We start from the raw sequence: 18,928 nt of genomic DNA, 5'->3' as shown, positions 1-18,928 counted from the left end.
ATATGTTCTACTTTCGTTCTCCTTACTTCCTTGTGACACTCATATTTTTTATAAGCCTCTTCATATAAAACAAGACTGGTTTCTCTGTGTAGCTTATACATATACTCCATTCCTTCTTTGAGTCTTTTCATTTTTTCATGCAGTTTTACACGTTTGACTACTGGTGGTTTATTTTTATTTACATTTATCTTCTTTGTCGGGATAGTAATATCTATATGTCTAGTTAAATTTTTTACAAATACTTCCCATTTCCTGTCAGCTCCCCTTCTCTATAAACTGATTCCCAAGGTTCTTGGCCCAAAGTTTTTTTTTAGCAAGGTAATGTTGTATTCATAAAATAATCTTCTATTCTCATATTTTTGTTTTGTTTAAGTTTATTAAGACAACCAATCACTAATAATTGTCCTAGATGATCAGTTATGTGCCCGTATATGGTCTGTGCCGACACAACATTTTCATAATTGGTCATTACATGATCTGTGTAACTGCTGCTTGACTCAGCTATTCTAGTGGGCACACGACCAAGTAGATCTTTAATATCATAGGATTGTATGCAGTCTTGTAAACCTTTGCATTATTGGCTGTTGCTTTGTGTGTTTATATTAAAGTCTTCTAACATTATAATATTTACTGTATTGCCACCCTTGCTTAGCTTCCCCAATACACTATCCAGTGCTTCCAGGAAAACCTCGAGAGTACCAGAAGGGTCTCGATATATACCTACCACAATAAGTGGGATGGACACAATCATTAACTTAATTATCACTGCTTCAAAATCTTTCTCAATACAATAATCAATAACCCATGATAATTTTTCTACAGGACATATTAGGTCACATTTCCTTACATAAGTAGCAACTCCCCCTCCTTTATGTTCTGTACTACAGAAAAACGATGTAAGATTATACTCCTGTAACTTATAATATTGAATATTATGGTTAGTTTTTTGATGCTCTGTAACCACGATTACATGAGGAGCTAGATCTGTAACTAAGGCCTCAGATACATCGATTTTGTTACCCAAGCCCTCAAAATTATAATGTAAAAATGATACATTAGTACAATCATGAGAGGATATATCCTTGTCAGGGTTAATATTATCACACAGATTGAAAGTTTCTATATTAGGAACACCGAGGGACTTTATCTTAAAAATCAGCAGTCTTGACATTGCAGTGAGGAATTATTTCCGTTTGCTTGCTCTGCAGGTATATATAATTACCACTTCCGTCTTTTGTGTGTGTGACATCTGAGGTACAACGTAGTAGATTTGAATTATTGCTTTTTGTTTCCTCAATAGCTCTGTTGATGTCTTTTGCTTGAGTATTCTTACCCAGATGATTAAAATGTAGTCCATGTACAGTGAAGCTGGTTCTTTGATAACTGTTAAGGTCCAGCAGTCTCACACTTTTTAACTTGGAGCAGAAATGCTTAATTTTTTGTTTGTAGATCGGATTTCTTGGCTCACACACGACGACCAGTCAGGCAGATCAAATCTCGCCGGAATATTTCACACGATCACATTTGTATGGGACAACATCTTTAACATAACAATCAACTTTTTAATAAATGTACTGGCCTCGTTGCAATAAACGTTGTTTGAACCTGCTATAATAACGACGACATCACTTTCTGTAGAATCGGTGCAGTCATTGTTTACAGAGCTTGTCACGTCAACCAGCTTCGCCCCAGGTTTAATAACAGATGAAATTCACACGTTTTCTGTGGTTGAGTTAGGCATACAATCTGAAATCTTGTGTGCATGACTATCTCCGTAAATTTTAACATTTGTTTTACACTGAAATTGAGCTTGTTTAAGCTTAGGCCAATTTTTTGTAGTTTTGGTGACACTACTTGAAGTTGCACTTTCACACGTGGTTTTCTATTCTTGTTGTTGTTTTGTTTGATGGATTTCACCCACACAGGACTGTTTTTCACGTATTAACCTAGCATTTTCTCCCTATAAATATAGTATTTCAGTTTTTAATGCCTCAATGTCATTTTATAGTAACTTTATAATTTCATTTTTGGAGTGCACTGTACTTACATCGGCCATTTTGTCACGTAAACAAGTGACAAGTCCATGGTAAATCCTCACTAGTGTATTTGAAGTTTATATTCGCGCGCTTTTCGTGTAACCAATAGTTGCACTTGACACACAAAATACCTTTCATCACTCACTTTTCACGTTCTTTACATGACGAACTGCTTATTTTTTGACAAGAGCAGAGTGCCACTACACTTTTCTATCGGCGCCATTTTGATGGATGAAAATGGTCTCATAAAGCTTCTATATTTTACCAATATGTTAGATGCGAAGATGAGTGACAGATGATGTAGTGGGTAACATGTGAAGGTCAAACAGTTGGTGGCTGTTATATCACTTGTGTGACAAATAATTAAAAACCTTTACTTTTATTTTTTATTTATTGGTGGATCTGGCTGCCCATCTGGCTCCTTTGACAGAAGCTACCAGTGCATATACCACACCACAGCTGTGCATCCTTCAGACAGCCAACACTGCAACTGATTGTTCAGACTTATTTCATTCTTCCATCTGGAGCTCACCTTTACGTATTGAATGTAGCTGCTGAGGCACATTTTTGTTTGTCCCTCGAGTGCCTTGAGCAAGACTGATAAACAAATGAAGAGAGATTTTAGTTTGATTAGTAAGTTGGTTCAACATTGTTTTTCATTAAAACATATGTAGATTATTAGTCTCGTAACCCAGTATTACGAGGCGCATCCAGTAGGTAAGTTTCCCTATTTCTTTTAAACAAAGACAACATAATTGCATGAAAAACTTTATTGGCAGCAGGCACATCAGTGTTTGAGCTATTTTTTGAAATAGTCACTAAAAGAACTGAAATACTTGTCTTATCGTGGATCAACTTTGTGTTCTTGCCATAGAAGTCTGCTGTCTGTGAATGTAACCAGCATGTCAGTCATCTTCAGCTCTTTGTTGTCGTCAAAATGATGGCCAGAAGACGGAAATTTCTTGAGGTGCAAGAAAAGAGCAGCTCCCAGCTAAAATTCTGCAAAACAGTTGCTGTGCGAGATGTCATTTTAACTCGGTTGCGTATTGAGCACTGTCTCTTTAGCCATCACCATTTGTTAAGTGGTGCTCCCCCACCACTTTGTGCCCATTGCGCTCAACTTTTGACGGTCCACCATTTCCTGTCCGAATGCCCTTTTTCAACTGCTTACGTTCTCATTTGTGTTTTCCGTTGGAATTATCAGCCGTTTCAGCAAATGACATGCAGGCTGTTGACCGCACTTTACCTTTATCCATTGTACCGTCATAGCAGTATGGTGAAGGCCATTTAATTTTTAGTTCTGGACCTCCTTTTCTATATGGCATCCTTGTTTCTAGCTGTCTTCTCTTCCATTGATTGGAACTGATGTGTAGTCATTTTTAACTCCCCTTTGTTTTAGTGCTCTACAGTTCTGACATGAGTGTGCATGATTCTAGTTGTTTTGTACCCTAAAACAAAACAGTAAAACCAAGAAAATCCTTGAATTTCAGAAACGTGTGAAAGTTAGTTAGGGCTGTATGATGGATGATCCAGTAGTTCCCAATGACACTTGTCCAATTGCATATTTGTTCTTACTACAACGTGAGACCAAACATTGTCGTGAAATAGAACAGTGCTGCTAGAGAGCAGTTCCCACTGGCAATTTTGAATAGCGCGCCTAAACTTCAATAAAAATAACATTTCACTGTACCTCTTAGCATTTATTGCCATTCCTCTTACCAAATATTTTAATAGAAGAATGCCTTTACCATAAAACCATGGCTACGATTTTCCGTGTTGAAGATTCTTGTTCGAATACTCGTGGTTTCGTCAGGGGGTTTTGAATGGTGCTACCCATTGGAATGACATTCATTCTCTGGAGTGTAGAGTGGAATCCATGTTTCATCACCGGTCACAATGTGATACAAGAACGCGTCACCACACTTGCGATAGCACTTGAAAATGGACGACGAATGTGCCATTCTCTTTGTTTTTGTGCTATTATGTCAACATTTTCAGCACCCATTCGCATACACACATACATAACAGATAAATCAGTGTAATGATTTATTTTAAATTGTAAATGTGAAATCAACAAAGTTCTTCTATGTCATGCTTGTTCACATTATGTTAAGTACATGGTATGCTGCAGGTATGTATGCCATAAGAGGCAGTATGTCATAAATCTTTTTATGATTAATTTGAAAGATCCATCTGTGGACTTTGTTTTGGACAACTTGTAGTGAGTTAATTTGGGTCTTTGATGCTTATACCCCATGCAGAGCCCCCGTACGGGGGGAGGGGGGGGGCTTGTAGTACTGTTGCCTTGTAGAGGCAGATTTTTGTATCTTAATTGAGCCTTTCACTGATGAAGAATTGGGTAAGAGTTTTGGCCATTTGTATACATTTCTCTCTTCCCTTGAATGTGCCTGTGAAAGAACAGGTTTGTGTCTAGTTAAACTCCTGGGTTTCTGATAGAGTGCGACCATGGGATCCTGTGGCCTAATACGTGGACTGAGTCTATCCTTGGCTTCTTCTTGGAAAAGTACACCATCTTCGTTTTCTCGGCGTTGAGGGTGACCTTGTTTTCTCGGCACCGTGCTATTACCGTGTCCATTTGGTGTTGCAGCCAGTCGACGTTTGCAAAGTGTCAATTGAAAGAAAACAGCCCTTGGTCACTATTTTTTAACGAATTAACCAGGTTTCATTACTGCTAGGACTGTCTTCCTCAGAATTTAAATCAAAGAATGGTCTATAAAATGGTCACATAATTATGACTGATATAGAGTATAAAATGATAAATATGCCAAAAGCGCATTAGTCACAAAGATACTTAAGATAAAAAATTGTGATGGCAAGCCAGTAAGAGCTGCTCGTTACTTACGTGCTTACAGGTTGCAAATGGACTGAAGTGCCCGCGTTAACAGATGCGGCCAGGTGAACGTGGCACTGCAACAAGCACACCATCTAGTAGCCTTAGGTACAATTAGGCTACTTCACATTGAAATATAGGCAGAAATGATTATAAATGAATGGTATTTGGTACGTAATGGAAAGTAATGTTTGTTTCATAGTAGCATACAATATAACATTTAATCTACATCGAAGCTTATAAACAGTAACATAAAACATGAAAACATCATTATGAAAATGTAGATAGAACTGAATGACAACTTGTAGAAGGCAATATTGACGTGAAATACAGCCAAGAAACATTTGATAATTGAAGGGGTCTGAGAGATAGTCATAAACCACACTCAACCAGTTTTGAGATAAAGCGATTTTAAAGTTTCACGCAAGTGTAAAAATGTTAAAGACAAAATGCGCACTTCCTTTATGCTTTCAATTATACTTAAATGCATTGCAAACCTTGTGTAAAATACACCACCTTCTTTCTGTTATGTAATATTAATTTGAGTCATTTTAATTATGATGTTGTCGAAAATGGCTTATGACTGTGTCTCCCTGAAAATAATTTAGAACACAAAAAACGTTTTTAAGGTTTTACTTTGAAAATTATGTAACAACTAGTAAGTTTTAAAAATTTTTGCCCATTCGCATACACACATACATAACAGATAAATCAGTGTAATGATTTATTCTAAATTGTAAATGTGACATCAAGGAAGTTCTTCTATGTCATGCTTGTTCACATTATGTCAAGTACATGACCGTAAAAAGCTTTGGTGTGCTGCAGGTATGTATGCCATAAGAGGCAGTATGTCAAGCAACTTTCTTTATTTTACCGGCAGCTAGAACAGGTCTGGTTAAGCACGTCTTCCTTTTCTCTTGCTACGTAGATCCACTGACGTGAAGGTTCCTATATCTGAGTACCAGTGCTTCACATTTAGTGTGAAGGGATCTTTATACTCAAATTTAAATTGAGTCTCTTCACTAAAACGAATGGGATCTCCAGATCTGAATAGACTGGGTATCGAGATTAATGACTTTAGATTGCCCAAGCTTCTGAAGTCTTGTCTGTGCATTTCTGTCACAATGAAATTCTTTGGACTAACAGACTGAACTGCTTCCGCCCATTCATCTGGTGTGAATACTATTAGATGTCTGTGTAGCACATAAATTTCAATGCGACCAATATCACAATCGCGAGGAAGTCCAGTATGACCTGCGATGGTGAAATAATGCTGCACAGATTCAAATCTTTTGGTGGCAACGAGAGTCCTCCACAGGGCAGTTAGAGACCAATTCTTTGCCTGGCCCTTACAGCTATCTCTGATTATGTGGAGATGTTTGTCTTGAGTGTTAGTTAGCTTCAAGTATTTAACAACTCCCAGCTTCATCTGAACTCCTTCCTCTGCCCTTCTCACTTCACAGAAACATGTATCCCTTATTTGACACACAACTGTGGATACAAGTGTGGATTCCGTACTTCTACGTCCATATTTTTCTCTTCTAGAACGCTGGGCCAACTGTTAGTTTTGGCGGAGGAAACGTTTGTTGCATGTCCATTTCCATTACGTGGTACTCTTTCGCGTTCTCTTTAGCCATAGAAATTAAAGAAATGATCATATTTTGCCTGCTATCAGCCTTTCTTAGATGCGACTCGTGTTGTTTGCTCCCTTGTATAATTCTTTCTGCACATAATTCTGCGTTACTCGTTGCTGTCAGAAAGGCACTACAAGTTGAACAGGTGCCGCTTTTCAGCAGTTTGAAGCCTATGTTAAATTCGGACACAAAAACTGCCCTGCATTTGCTTTGTGATACAGTAGGGACACCGTTTTCCTCTCAGTATTCAGAGTATGTCTCAAAATAAGGATGCAATTGTGAGGTCACATCCAAAATTTACTTTGTTGGGGCTCTGCTGCCTGGTATAGTGACTGTTATATTTTGGTATAGCATTGAGAAAGTCTCTGATACCTTGCACAGCTTCGTCTTGAAATTTATGTGGATAATTGACATGTTCACACCTGAAAGAAAAGAGCACATGAGTTGATACATTACTTTGTGTTGTTATACCTCAACAGTATTTTATTTGGTTAAAATGGATACCTTATACAAGAACGTAATATACAAACCTCTTCCTTCTTCTTTTGAAACTGCGCGAACCAACTTCATTTGCTGTTGCAAAATCCCACTCTTCTTGTGTGGTTCTGTAAGCCATGAACCCTGAGGGAGGCTTGCTTGCAAATAGTGACTTCCATTCCATTTACTTTCACATTGTATGAAAATTTCGCGGCTCTAGATGATCTTTGCTTTTTAGTCTTTTTGGATAGCTGTGAAAAAAAAAGAATGTGAAGCAGAACAAAAAAAAGTAAATTTGTGACAATTGGTCCATTTAAAAAAGTGAAACGAACCTTCGCTTTTTTGGTACCATTTCCATACAACACATTACATAAGTATTAGGGTAATTGAAGTTTCCTGTGTCCCAAAACGAGTGGAAAATATTCTCTTCTTCTACAAGTAGTTTCATGTAGCTCTTATTTGAACAACTACAGAGACTTCCCAAAGATCCTGCCTGGACAGTGTTGTTGGTTTTAGAAGACACATACTATTGACTCGCGATACGTCGACATTTGGCTTTAATAATTTATTTTTATTTATTTATTTATTTTTCACTGATCAATATTGCTCTTTCTTTTTCTTGAAGAGCTTCGTTTCTGGTGTGATACTTGATTTGCTCTATTTATTTCAAGCTGTAATATGAACAGAAAAATAGTCACAGCACTTTCGTGAGATATAGTCACAAGCCACACAAATTATATGCCACTGAAGTGGCATTGACAATAAAAATATTCTTAAAAGTTTGTAACCCATGAAAACTATATTATTACTGCAATCAGTGGTCATTAAAATTAGCCTCTAAAGGTATCTCGTTAACACAAAAGACGGCGATCAAGTGTGAGAGCAATGTTATGAGAAACAAATTCACAAGCCACTGAAGAATGATCACCAGTAAAAATATTTTTGTATACTTACCGAACCATCTTCTGAGCTGGTACTGTTGCTTTATGGACACAGACTCCTTACCATCACTGCCAGAAGGATCACAATCCTCATTTACACTACTGTCACTGCCACGTACGCTTAGAACGTGCGAAGCACCTTCAGGTGTACGTGAGCATTCAGGCATTTTGATGTGGCTTGTGACTGTAGCTTCTGAAAAAGACACGAGTAAATAATTGCGCTGTCATCAACTGCCACCTGTTGGAAAAGACAACTTTTTCAATTAAAGATGAGGAGGGCATTGTTAAGAGGGTCATAGTGTGAATATCTCAATTTCGACAAAAGTGTGGCTTATGACTATATCTCTCCAACCCCTTCAATTAGAAAACGGGACAACCTTAGAAGGAAAAGAACATTTCAGCAACCTGCACAAGGAGACCCGAAGTCACATATCGAATAATGGCTTTATACTGTTCAAAAAATTTTTGTTACGTAGCTGTAGCTGTTCGTTAAGGATGAGGCTATCCTTTCGAGCAAGATGTTTGAAAATCTCTAATTCTTCTGGAATATCTAGTCTGTGCCCTTTCTTTTTGGTGTGCAAAATGTTGCTATCACAGATGGTCAGCAAAAGACAAATTTTGGAGGGTAGTGCCATTTTTTCTTAGCAAATGTTCTTTATATCTGGTAGTGAAGGCACATCCAGTTTGTCCTGTATAGTAAGAGGAGCAAGTATCGCAGACAATTTTGTAGACACCAGAATTTTCTATAGGGGAACGAATAGAATGTAAATTATGAAGTGGGTTTTTTTCCCCAAATTGTTATTAGTAGAAAAAGCAATGTTGCAATCGTATTTCTTTCGAAGAATGGGTTGGATCTGATAAGAGAGAGGCCCCACGAAAGGAATAGAGAAATATTTTCTTGAGTGAGACTTGATAACAGAAGTGCCTTGCATAGTAATTCTTTAAGCAGTTTTCTTTTTAAGGACGTCATCTACTATGTTAGGTTATTTATTTATTTCGCATATGACAATATTTTATATAAGTAAAACACTATGTAAATGAAATGTATAAAACAAAACAATGTGTAAATAGTACATGTGGGGGGAGGGGAACAAGCAATAGCACAATAGAATAAAGTACAAACACTCAAGACAAAAAACTACACGTTAAAAGCATGGCAAGCGTGACTAGAAACTCATTCATATATTTAAAGCTCAATATCTAGATTGCACAGCCAATCCAAAGCATAGGGTTTCACATATATAACCTCAGTGACAGGTCCGGCGTATCTTTTTAAGGGGTATTCCTCAGTAATATGGCAAACGTTCTGTTCATACTCATTAACTGCTATTGTTTTAAGTAAATTGATTTCATCGTTGAACTTTTCTTTAGAAAGAAGGATGGAAATGGCTCGGTGAACAGCAGAATAAAGGAAGGCTTTTTTGTGCACTTGTGGATGAGTAGAAGATGCAGGAATGATCTGGTCAGTATATGTTACTTGATGAAGAATATTGAAAGAAACTTTGTTTCTGTGGTAAGCGTCAAGTCAAGTAAGTTTAATTGCCGGGTCTCATTTTCAAATTCAATAGTGAAAGATATTTTCTCATGAAGATCATTGAATAGGTTATAGATACGATCAACACTGTCAGCGGTTCCTTTGTAAATGACCAGAATATCGTCAACAAAATTTTCCAAAGTGTTGTCTTCCACTTGTGAACAATGTTGTGTCGTCTGCAAACTGCACTAGTTACACATTGTTTGCTCTGGGCAATTTGTTCATGAACGCATTGAATAGTATCAGCGATAGCACTGACTCTTGTGGAATACTTGCTGCCAGTTATTTGGTGCTTGATCTTTTCCTTTGAATTGTGACTGTTATGATTCGACAAGTATTCTGCGATGAGGTGTATGTAGCAATCGGGTATTGTCGTCTGGGCTGCCAGCTTCTTGATAAATTTTGCATACCATACTCAGTTGTATCCTTATCCCAGTTGAGGAATGCCGCAGTGGTGGAGGCCGAGACGTCGGAGTGCCTGGAGATGTGCTCTATTACTTGCATAACTTGCATTTCCACAGAGTTTACTCTGGAACCCAAACTGTTCCGCCCTAATTGTTCTGTCCTCTGTCAGGGATGGTTCTATGCAGTTGAGCACCACTCTTTCTAGGATCTCTTTAGTAGACATATAGGGTGGTAACTAGTTGCCAGTTTGAGATCCTTCCCAGGTTTTAGGAGTGGGATGATTTGTGCTGTCTTCCGTTTTTGTGGGAAATAGTTGAGGACCAGGCAGCTGTTAAAAATTCTGGTCGTTAGCACCAGGGGTTTTCAGGGGAGTTCCTTTAGGTGGGCATTTGATATGCCATCCATGCCAGGTGCAGATTTAGCTTTCCGGTTCCTGATGATGGTTTTATCCTCTGTTGGTTTGGTAAGGAGTGGATGGGTGATGGCTGGTCTGCTACTGTAGCCTTGCATGAACTGTGTCGTCTGTTGCTCTTCTCATCTTTCTTCTTCTGTTAGATCATAGATCGGGAGTGTGTTTTGTACTTCATAGGCTTCTGTGAAGGATTCTACAATCTCCAGGGTGTCAAACTTCAGTCCTTGGTTGGTACGAATTACACGCTTGGGATCCTTGAGGCATCTAATTGCTTTTGTTAGATCCCATTGTTGTTTTTGTTGAAGGTGGAATTGTTCCAGTTTGTCTTCCCACTGTTCGCTTCTCCATTCTCTGACATATGTGGGGCTTGCCTCACTGTTGTTGTGGAAGCCTTGCCAATCGCTGTCTGGATCTTCCGCTCCATATATTCCACTGCTGACTCAATTTCTTCTTTTGATTGGAGCTGTAGTGTTGGGTAGACCGTGTTGTTGAGAATCCTTTGGAAGGAGCACCAGTCTGTGGTTCTGGTGGTCCATTATTGATTATTGATAGTTGAATTTGTTTCAGTGTTATCAGCACCGATACGTCGTCTGATGAGAGGTCCTGGATTGCTGTAAATTCTATGTGCGTTGGGAAGCTTTTGGAGATTATAATGTCCAGTATGTTGGGAATGCTTCTTGTGTATCTTGGGATGTATGTTGGGTCCTCTGGTCCATGGACGTTAAGTTTCAGATCTACCAATTCGTGTGGTCAGTTCCCGTTTGCATTGTTTACTCGGGAGTTCCACATCTGGTGCTTGGGGTTTAGGTCTCCCTCCCCGTCAGGACGGCTAGGGAATGGTTTGTTATGATTTAGAGATATTGTCTCCGCAGCTCCGCTCGTGGAGGTAGGTAACCCGCTACGAAGGTGATGTTCCCAGAGTTTGTGTGGACGGTGACAGCCGTGGCTCCTAGAGCGTTTGTGTAATTGGAGGTCCTCCTTTTGACGTATCAGGGACTGTCGCACGAACACCAGTGTGCCACCTCCTGGTCATAGGTAGTGGTCCTTCCTATATGCGTACTTACTTCTTAATTTGAAGGGCTCATGGCCTATTAGGTGTGTTTTGTTAACGAGCAGGACGTCAGTTTTGTGGGCTGTTATGAATTGCTATAATTCTATTTTCTTGCCTCTAATACCATTCGCATTCCATGTGGCCACGGTGATGTCTTGTGTTGGTCTGTTTTGCGCCATAATACTCGAATAGAGGCATTGCACCTTAGGCCAGAGTGAGTATCTTTAAGAACAGATCAGTGGCGTTTTTAATGTTTTGGGTGGTCTTCTTAATTTTTGTCAGTGTGTCAGGTTTGAAGAATGAAAACACCAGCGACGTGATCTGTTAAATTGCATCGCTGATGGATTCGGCGGTCGGTTGGTTTTGTTGCGGTTGTTGATCCTGGTTTAGTTGGCAGTCTCAGGCTGCTGTTCATGTTGCTTGTCGCTGCCGTCGTGGGAGGAAGTTTGTTGTCGTGTTTGCTGGCAGCTGATGGTGGTGGCGGTGGTCCTGTTGCTGTTATTGGGCAGCTCGATTGGATTCCTTTTAAGTTTACTGTTGGTCTAAGGGTTTTAATGCCCTGTGTAACACAGGGCATCCTCTGAAGTTTGCCGGGTGACCTTTCGCTCCACACTCAATACAGGTGCACGGTTCCATCTGCGGCATTGTGCTGGCTGCTGATGGATGATGACAGGTGGATTTTATGCACCTTGGTGGGAGTCTGCAGTATTTAGCCTTATGTCTGTGGTGCTGGTAGTTCTTGCATTGGCGTGATCCGTCGCATGGCTCATAATTTTCAATCCTGACCCTAGTGTCGAGCATGAGCTTCTTGTTGTATATCTTCTGATCTTTTTTCTTTTTTGGTTGTGACACCACGTAGACCGGTATCGGTCCTTTGTCTATATTGGTGGATGTCTTTTACGTGGTACCTTCTTTCTCGGAGCACCACCTCAGTCTAGCCCTGAGTTCTGACCTGATCCTACTGTCGCAGGAGGTGGTGTGGCTCCCTCAGCGTCTTGTAGGGTTACCCTTGTGACGTCGTCTAGTGCTTGTTCTGCGGTCTCTGCGGTTGGAGGTGTTGTCTGGGCAAGTTCAGCAGCTCTTGCATTGCTGAATTCCTCTTCATTGATACGCTTGTACGTCGCATGCCGTTGTGGGATAGAGAGCCATTCTCCCACGTGAACCTCGAAAATCTCAGGCTTGTGGTCCGACGACATTGTGTTTACTGATGTCGCGGATACAAAGCCCACCAGATTCTTTGTAATGGCTATGTCGAGGACGTCTGGTCTTCCTCCGTTCTTTGGGAAGTGTGTCGGTTCCTCTGGGCCCCATATTTGTAACACGTGTGTGTGTGGGCGAGCCGTTGCTGTTGTTGACCATATTGATTTCTGTGTCTCGAGTTCCAGTCTGTGTGTTTGGCATTTAGGTCCCCTGCGATTAATAGTTTACCTCTAATCCGGCTTAATGCAGCTGTGTTGTCCTCTTGTATCCTTTGGGAAGGGGGGCCAATGCACTGCAACGACTGTTAAGGGGGCCAGTTTCTGTAGCCACTTCTATTGCTGCACTTTCTGTTTCTGTTGTAACCAGGAGGGGGGGGGGGGGGTGTATTTGGTGGTGCTTAATTCCATTTTTGACATACTGTGGCCTCTAAACTCCGTGGGTTGATGGGAAAGGTTATCTGCGTTAAATGCGCATGTTTTGAGACCCTGTGTATTAGGTCTTCTATTCATGGTTGGGGGACGGGCTTTCCTGTGGTTGTCGCTGCTACAGGCGACTGCTGTGCTGCCGATCTGAGGTCAGCGGGGAGCTGGATCAGTGTTGCTAGAATACCTGCTAACTGGGTCATCTGCGCCTGTAGCAGTTGGATGGACGACACTCGGCTGCCTCTCGTGGACTGATCTTTGGGGGACAGGGAGTACGGGCTTCCCGAAGACTTTCATCAGTTAAGGAGACCTGATTACTACTGGGTTGTGGTGGAGGTGTAGGTGGTTTGGTGGGTTTGGTGAGTCACCGACAAGTGCGTGAGAATAGGCAGTGGAAGTGAGTACCTGTGTTTTGACAGTGTTCTTTTGTCGTCTCTTGGGTGGTGGGGGAGGTGGCCTGGGTGCTGGTGTGTTGTTATTGTAATTCGGCGTTTTGCTGTTGTTGTTTTTACCCCTCTGCCTATCCCTTAAAGCTCTGTATTCGGGACATCATAGGTAGCTAGCTGGGTTCGCTCCGTTGCAGTTTGCGTACTTCTTTACCCTCCCCCCTTGGTAGTTTGCACTGCTCATAGGTGTGTTGTTCAGCCCATCTGACCCACACCACGGGCACATCGCGCGAGACTGCACGATGCCAAAGGGCCTGGCAGTTGTAGCAGCACTCTGGGCACGATTTCTGTTTTAGTTTTTCGGGCATGACCACTGATGCTAAGATCTTTTTGACTTCCCAGATCTTTCAGTTTTGTGCAGAGTCTGGGAGGGTGACCGTATCGAGGGGCCAGGGTTGTTTCGGTCACGTCAAGACGACCAAGCTAACCTCGAACCCTTCCTCCTGCAGGAATTTTTCGATGTCCGCAGTGTCAGTGGTGTGTGGTATGCCACGGAACAGGAGTCTGGTTGGTTTTCTCGCAGCTAGTGGGAAGGTGTAGAAGTGAAATTTTCTTTCCTCGTGCACCTTCCCGACTGCCTTGTAATCATCGACATTTTTGAGGCTGAATTTTACTTTGTCTCCACCGGTTGTTTTGGCGGTGCACCTGTTTTCCCCTAGTGTTTTCTTTATAATGTCGTACAGTTCTTTGTAGTTGCTGTCGAACTGCACGACGATAGGTGGGATTCTGAGGCTTTTTTTCCTGATCTTTCTCCTCAGTATCGTCTGCTTTGTTTACCTCGTCATCTGCAGGTTCTCGCATAACGTCAAAGCTGTTGGTGGTGTGGACTGCGGGTAGCGTGACTAGGATGGGAGATCGGCTGGTGGTTTTTCTTGCCAGCTGGAATCCTTCATCATCTGTCATCCTTCGTTGTTTGTTTTGTGTGTTCTGCTTCCAGTGCTGTTTCCGTGCTGTCCCCCCACCTCCCCCCCTCAGCGCATTCTTTGACAACGCGCGAAGGTTCTTCCGCTCCAACACTCTCGTGCAACAGTGAACCTGCACCAGCGGCATCGGTTTCCTTCTACCGCGTGCACATATCTGCCTCCGAGCTTTCGTGCTTCCGCGTATCCCCATCGACACGTAACCATGCGGCCACTTCAGGACGCCTGGAGCCCCCTGCAGCGCTGGCGCTTTGCTCAGCTGTCCAGCCTGGCTGACTGCCGCTACACGTGGTCCCTTTGTGTTGGCAGGTGCGGTCGGTTCAGGCGTGGCCAATCCGACTGCGTCTGTGTATTTCGGCCGCCGCACAGCGGTGGTTTTGTGTGAGGTGGTTTTACACGAGTTCGGGCTGATCTCACCCTGGCTGTGCGTTTGGTCTGTCCTGTTGACCTCGTAGCAGCCAGCAGCGTTACCATTTTAGCTTCCTTTTCTTTGGCTTCCTCTTCCAATCTCTCCTTTACTGGTGTGCTACTAAGGATAGCGGATTTTAAAGGTTTCTTCCCTTTTTTGATATTTTTTTCGCTCTCCAGCTCTAGGGTAGGGCCGGATGTCTTGAGGGCTTACAGTGACGACACCTAGAGGAACATCCTTACTTGTAGATGGAAATGCAGTTGTAGTCTCAGTTCGGTTCACTTTGGACTGTAGACCATCAGCGTTGCTTGTCCCAGCCTGAGAAGTCTTAACAGTGCTGTCTTGTGAAGACATCTCTCTATCCATGACTGCGCTGGACAAGAAGTCATCAGGAAACACTTCTCTCTTGTGTGGCGCGATTCCTGTTGCTTGAAATCCAGATATAATATTTGTAGGATTTTTTGCTCTAGGTAGTGCCATCTTTACTATGCCAGGAATATCGTAGATTGTTACAGTTTTTCCCTGGATTGTTGATCATCCAGTCGTTGACTGAAGTGAAGTAAAATTTCTTGAAAGGCCCATAAACTGACCTTTCAAGCGGTTGCAGGCGATGGGAAGTGTGTGGGGGAAACATGACGATACCATTTTCTTTGCAGAAGTTGAGCACTTCAATAGATAAATGTGATTCATAGTTACCCAAAACCAACAAGCAGGGATTGCCCTTGGTAGATTTTACGTGGCCATGTAAATCTTTAACGGACTTCAAAAACGATCCAGATGTGATCCATATGGATGGATAGGAAGTTCCAATACATCCTGGTGGTCTGTTAATGATGAAGTGATCCTTGAAGAATACTCTTGGAAATATGAACGTCGGAGGAACTGAGTTGCCGATAGCACTGACAGGCAATACCATAATGACAGTCTGCTCCCTTTTCACTGACGTACCTTTCCCTACTTGGCGTACTCCTTTCTGAGCAACAATTTTGTTTGGTCTCTGAACTGTTTGCTCACCGGTCTCGTCCACAATCCAAATATCCTTAGGTTCAAATTTGAATTTCTCTAAAGTACTCTTCAAATTGTCAAAAAATAGATAAACATTGGCTTTATTAAAACTGGTAGTGCGACTAAAGGTGTGATTCCGAACACGACCGCAGACTGCACCGACCGGCTGCAGGCGGCACCACTGGTTGCCATTGCTTTCAATGTGAGGCGTGCTGAACGCGGCGGCAACATCATTTGCAGCCCTATACCTGCTTTGGCGGCAGACTGCACATCCGGTCAGGGACCAGTAGTGCCGCTGCCGCCGAACTGCATAGCAACCGGAGACTGCTTTTACTGGCTGAACATATCCAATTCAGTGAAAATGAGTTTCTCGGACTCCGATGAAGAAAAGTTAATTAACAGTGTGGCGAAATATTCCGTAATTTATGACGCAGGGCGTGATGAATGTGGAAATGTTTTAGTGAAAGATAACGTCTGGAAAGCTATAACACAATAGTTGAATAAAACTAGTACGTATATTCAACCAGTTATTTACTAACAAATAGATCCGTATGTGAAGGTGTTAAAAAGTCAACATTATATATGTTTCGTCTTACATAAATCATTATTTACAATCCATTGTTATTCACAACCCATTGTTAACTGCTGCCTCTTGACACGCCACAGAACCATATTCACTGGAGAAAAAAATCTGTAAGTTTGTCTCTAATTTCAAAATCACTGCTTTTTAGAAGTCCTCCAGAACGAGAAAAAGCTATGCATGTTGTTTTGGCTGGTTGCTTCGTTAAATCTACAGTTATAAAATGGAATACCATTTTCTTCAAGATAACCGTCTCGTAGCAAATTGTGTAAACAACATGCCGACAAAACGAGGTCGTCAGCCACTTCAGGCGCCACAGCAATAAGACTATAAAATACCCTAAATACTTGGATTAATAGACCAAAGGCGTTTCTGTCACTCGACGAGCACGGGATAATCTATAATTATAGATCTGTTTGTCTCGATGTGATGCAGCAACTCTTGTGGAATAAGGTTTCATCATACAATCACTGAGAGCAAACACTTAGTCTCCTATCAGGAAATGTGATAATATCACATTTGTGCCTGGCAAACATTTTGGTGGAGGTATATTAAACTCCTTTGCGGCTATTTTCTTGCTCATAGCCGATTTCTGAAATATACCGTTATCAGATTCTTTTTCCGTATGTACTGACATCAACGCTAATTAATTTACAATTTGTGTCCACAATAGCCAGCAGAATAATTGAAACAAAATCTTTGTAATTAAGAAATAGAGATCCACTTTTCTCTGGTGCCCTTATGGGAACATGTTTTCCATCTATAGCACCTACACAATGAGGTATTTTGCATTTTAAGTCAAAATTCTTCAATGTGTCTGAAATCTGATTTAGTAGAAGGTGGCATCAACATGGGCAGCAGCCTTATTCTTAATATCTTCAAAACAGTTTTAACAACTCTTGATATGTAACATGGTGACATAGGATAGGCAAATGATAAAGACCGGTAACTTTCTCCTGTGGGCAAGAATCTGAAACAAAGGAAAACATACAGCTAATATAATTTCCATTTACAGGTGTTGACTGTAAGAAGAAGTGGAAATTTTTAAGGGGTGGTTACCAGAGGTTCAAGAAGAACAGCAAATTAGGAACAGGCTCTGCTGTCTCAAAAAATGTAATCATCTTCCTCTTCCAACAACAGCAGTGGTGTTTACAAACATGTCGCCTCGCGCATTTTTTCCCGGCAATTGCATAGCTTGTCTGTCGCTGCATTCCGCAACGCACTGACTGCGGGCGGCAGCGTTGCCATCTGTCTTCTGCAGCCACGGTCGGTCGCTGTCGCCGTGTTCAGAATCGTACCTTAAGGCTCGTAGCCTCAGGCTCCCTGATTGATAGTTGATGGTGTCTTTTCATAAATAAGCTAAACCAATCCTTTGTAGCCATTTTATGGTTAAACCATGAATCAGGAAATGTAATGATATTCCTATTAGCCACAGCAAGTTCGTAAGCTAAAACTTTGATGTTTTGTGGTGTAAGTCCGTAGCAGATTTTAGAAGAGTGTATTATATACTCTTCGAATTGAGATTCTAATTTGTCTGGAAAAATTTGTCTTGGTTTGGCATACCCCATTGACCTTGCAAATTATCTTTTTTCTTATAAATCATTTTGTCGATCTCGAAGGCTACAGCTGCTTCCCGTAAGACATGGTTTTGGTATTGACAGCTTCATAGGCTTTTTCTAAGTTCTCATTTGGGACTTTCCCTCGATCTGTCTTCCTGGTATAATTCTGCACCATGTTTCTGTGAGAAAAGACAACTCTAATTTTTACAATATTGGGGTACCGGTACGTTGATACGCTGTATCAATTTGCCCCAGCTACGCGTATCGACTTGCCCCCATTGAATAAGTGTCCCTTAAGTCAGACTTGAGTCTCTAAAATATAAATTCTAGAAAGATGAAACTATCATGAAATTCTTACCAAGAAACAGGCATTTAACTGTGCTAACAGTGAACTTTCTGAAGAATATCCTCTTGCTGATATGCCAGCTCAAACACACTAGCCAACAATTACTTTCTACTCATGAAAACTCTTCGTTGAAGGTGCGAAATGTTAGCACCGTTGGTTTAGCAGTGGCTACTGCTGCTGGCTGTGGCTGTTGCTGTTTTTGTTGTTGTAGCTGCAGCATCAGATACTGCATTAAGCACATTTTTCAGCAATTACTGAAGCAATTAAAATGTAGTGACAAACTAGCAACGTCAAAAATTACATAAAAGCGATGAGGGTTTGATCCCTTGTCTATTGGGAAACCATATAGATTGTCATAACCAAACGCTTAATGTGTAGTGTGCATGGATTTTATTAGAGACCTGTTATGACTGTCGGTTATGTAACTTGACCACCAGTTAACAGAGGTTATTACAAAACTGGTGCTAAAAGTACCAGTCAATTAATCTCAACAAAGAACCTCAAAAAATGCTGTACATTAAAATATGTTAGCTAATGAAAATTATGGGTAATACGGTTCAGCTATCTGATTCACGCGTATTACCTAGCAAGGGAGAACAATGTTAACATAATAAAATACTGTAATGCTGTTATGAGATATATACATATGTGCTGTATCAGACCCCTTATTACAACATGTTAATGTAAACTCATTCAAACG

The 18,928-nt window shown here is 41.2% G+C and overlaps 1 long non-coding RNA gene across 1 annotated transcript; it reads right to left on the bottom strand.

Moving 5' to 3' along the window:
* Positions 1-5,741: 5,741 nt before the first annotated feature.
* LOC126293506 (uncharacterized) lies at positions 5,742-10,769 on the bottom strand. Its single transcript, XR_007552298.1, has 4 exons — positions 7,953-10,769; positions 7,331-7,669; positions 7,052-7,249; positions 5,742-6,943 (listed from the first exon to the last, which is right to left on the bottom strand). It is a non-coding gene; the product is annotated as an uncharacterized LOC126293506 (long non-coding RNA).
* Between the last annotated feature and the right edge of the window lie 8,159 nt (positions 10,770-18,928).

The sequence above is a fragment of the Schistocerca gregaria genome, chromosome 10 (genome assembly GCF_023897955.1).
Source record: "Schistocerca gregaria isolate iqSchGreg1 chromosome 10, iqSchGreg1.2, whole genome shotgun sequence".
NCBI lineage: Eukaryota > Metazoa > Arthropoda > Insecta > Orthoptera > Acrididae > Schistocerca > Schistocerca gregaria.
The sequence above is the reverse complement of the archived record's forward strand: the minus strand, read 5'-3'. Positions and strand labels throughout refer to the sequence as shown.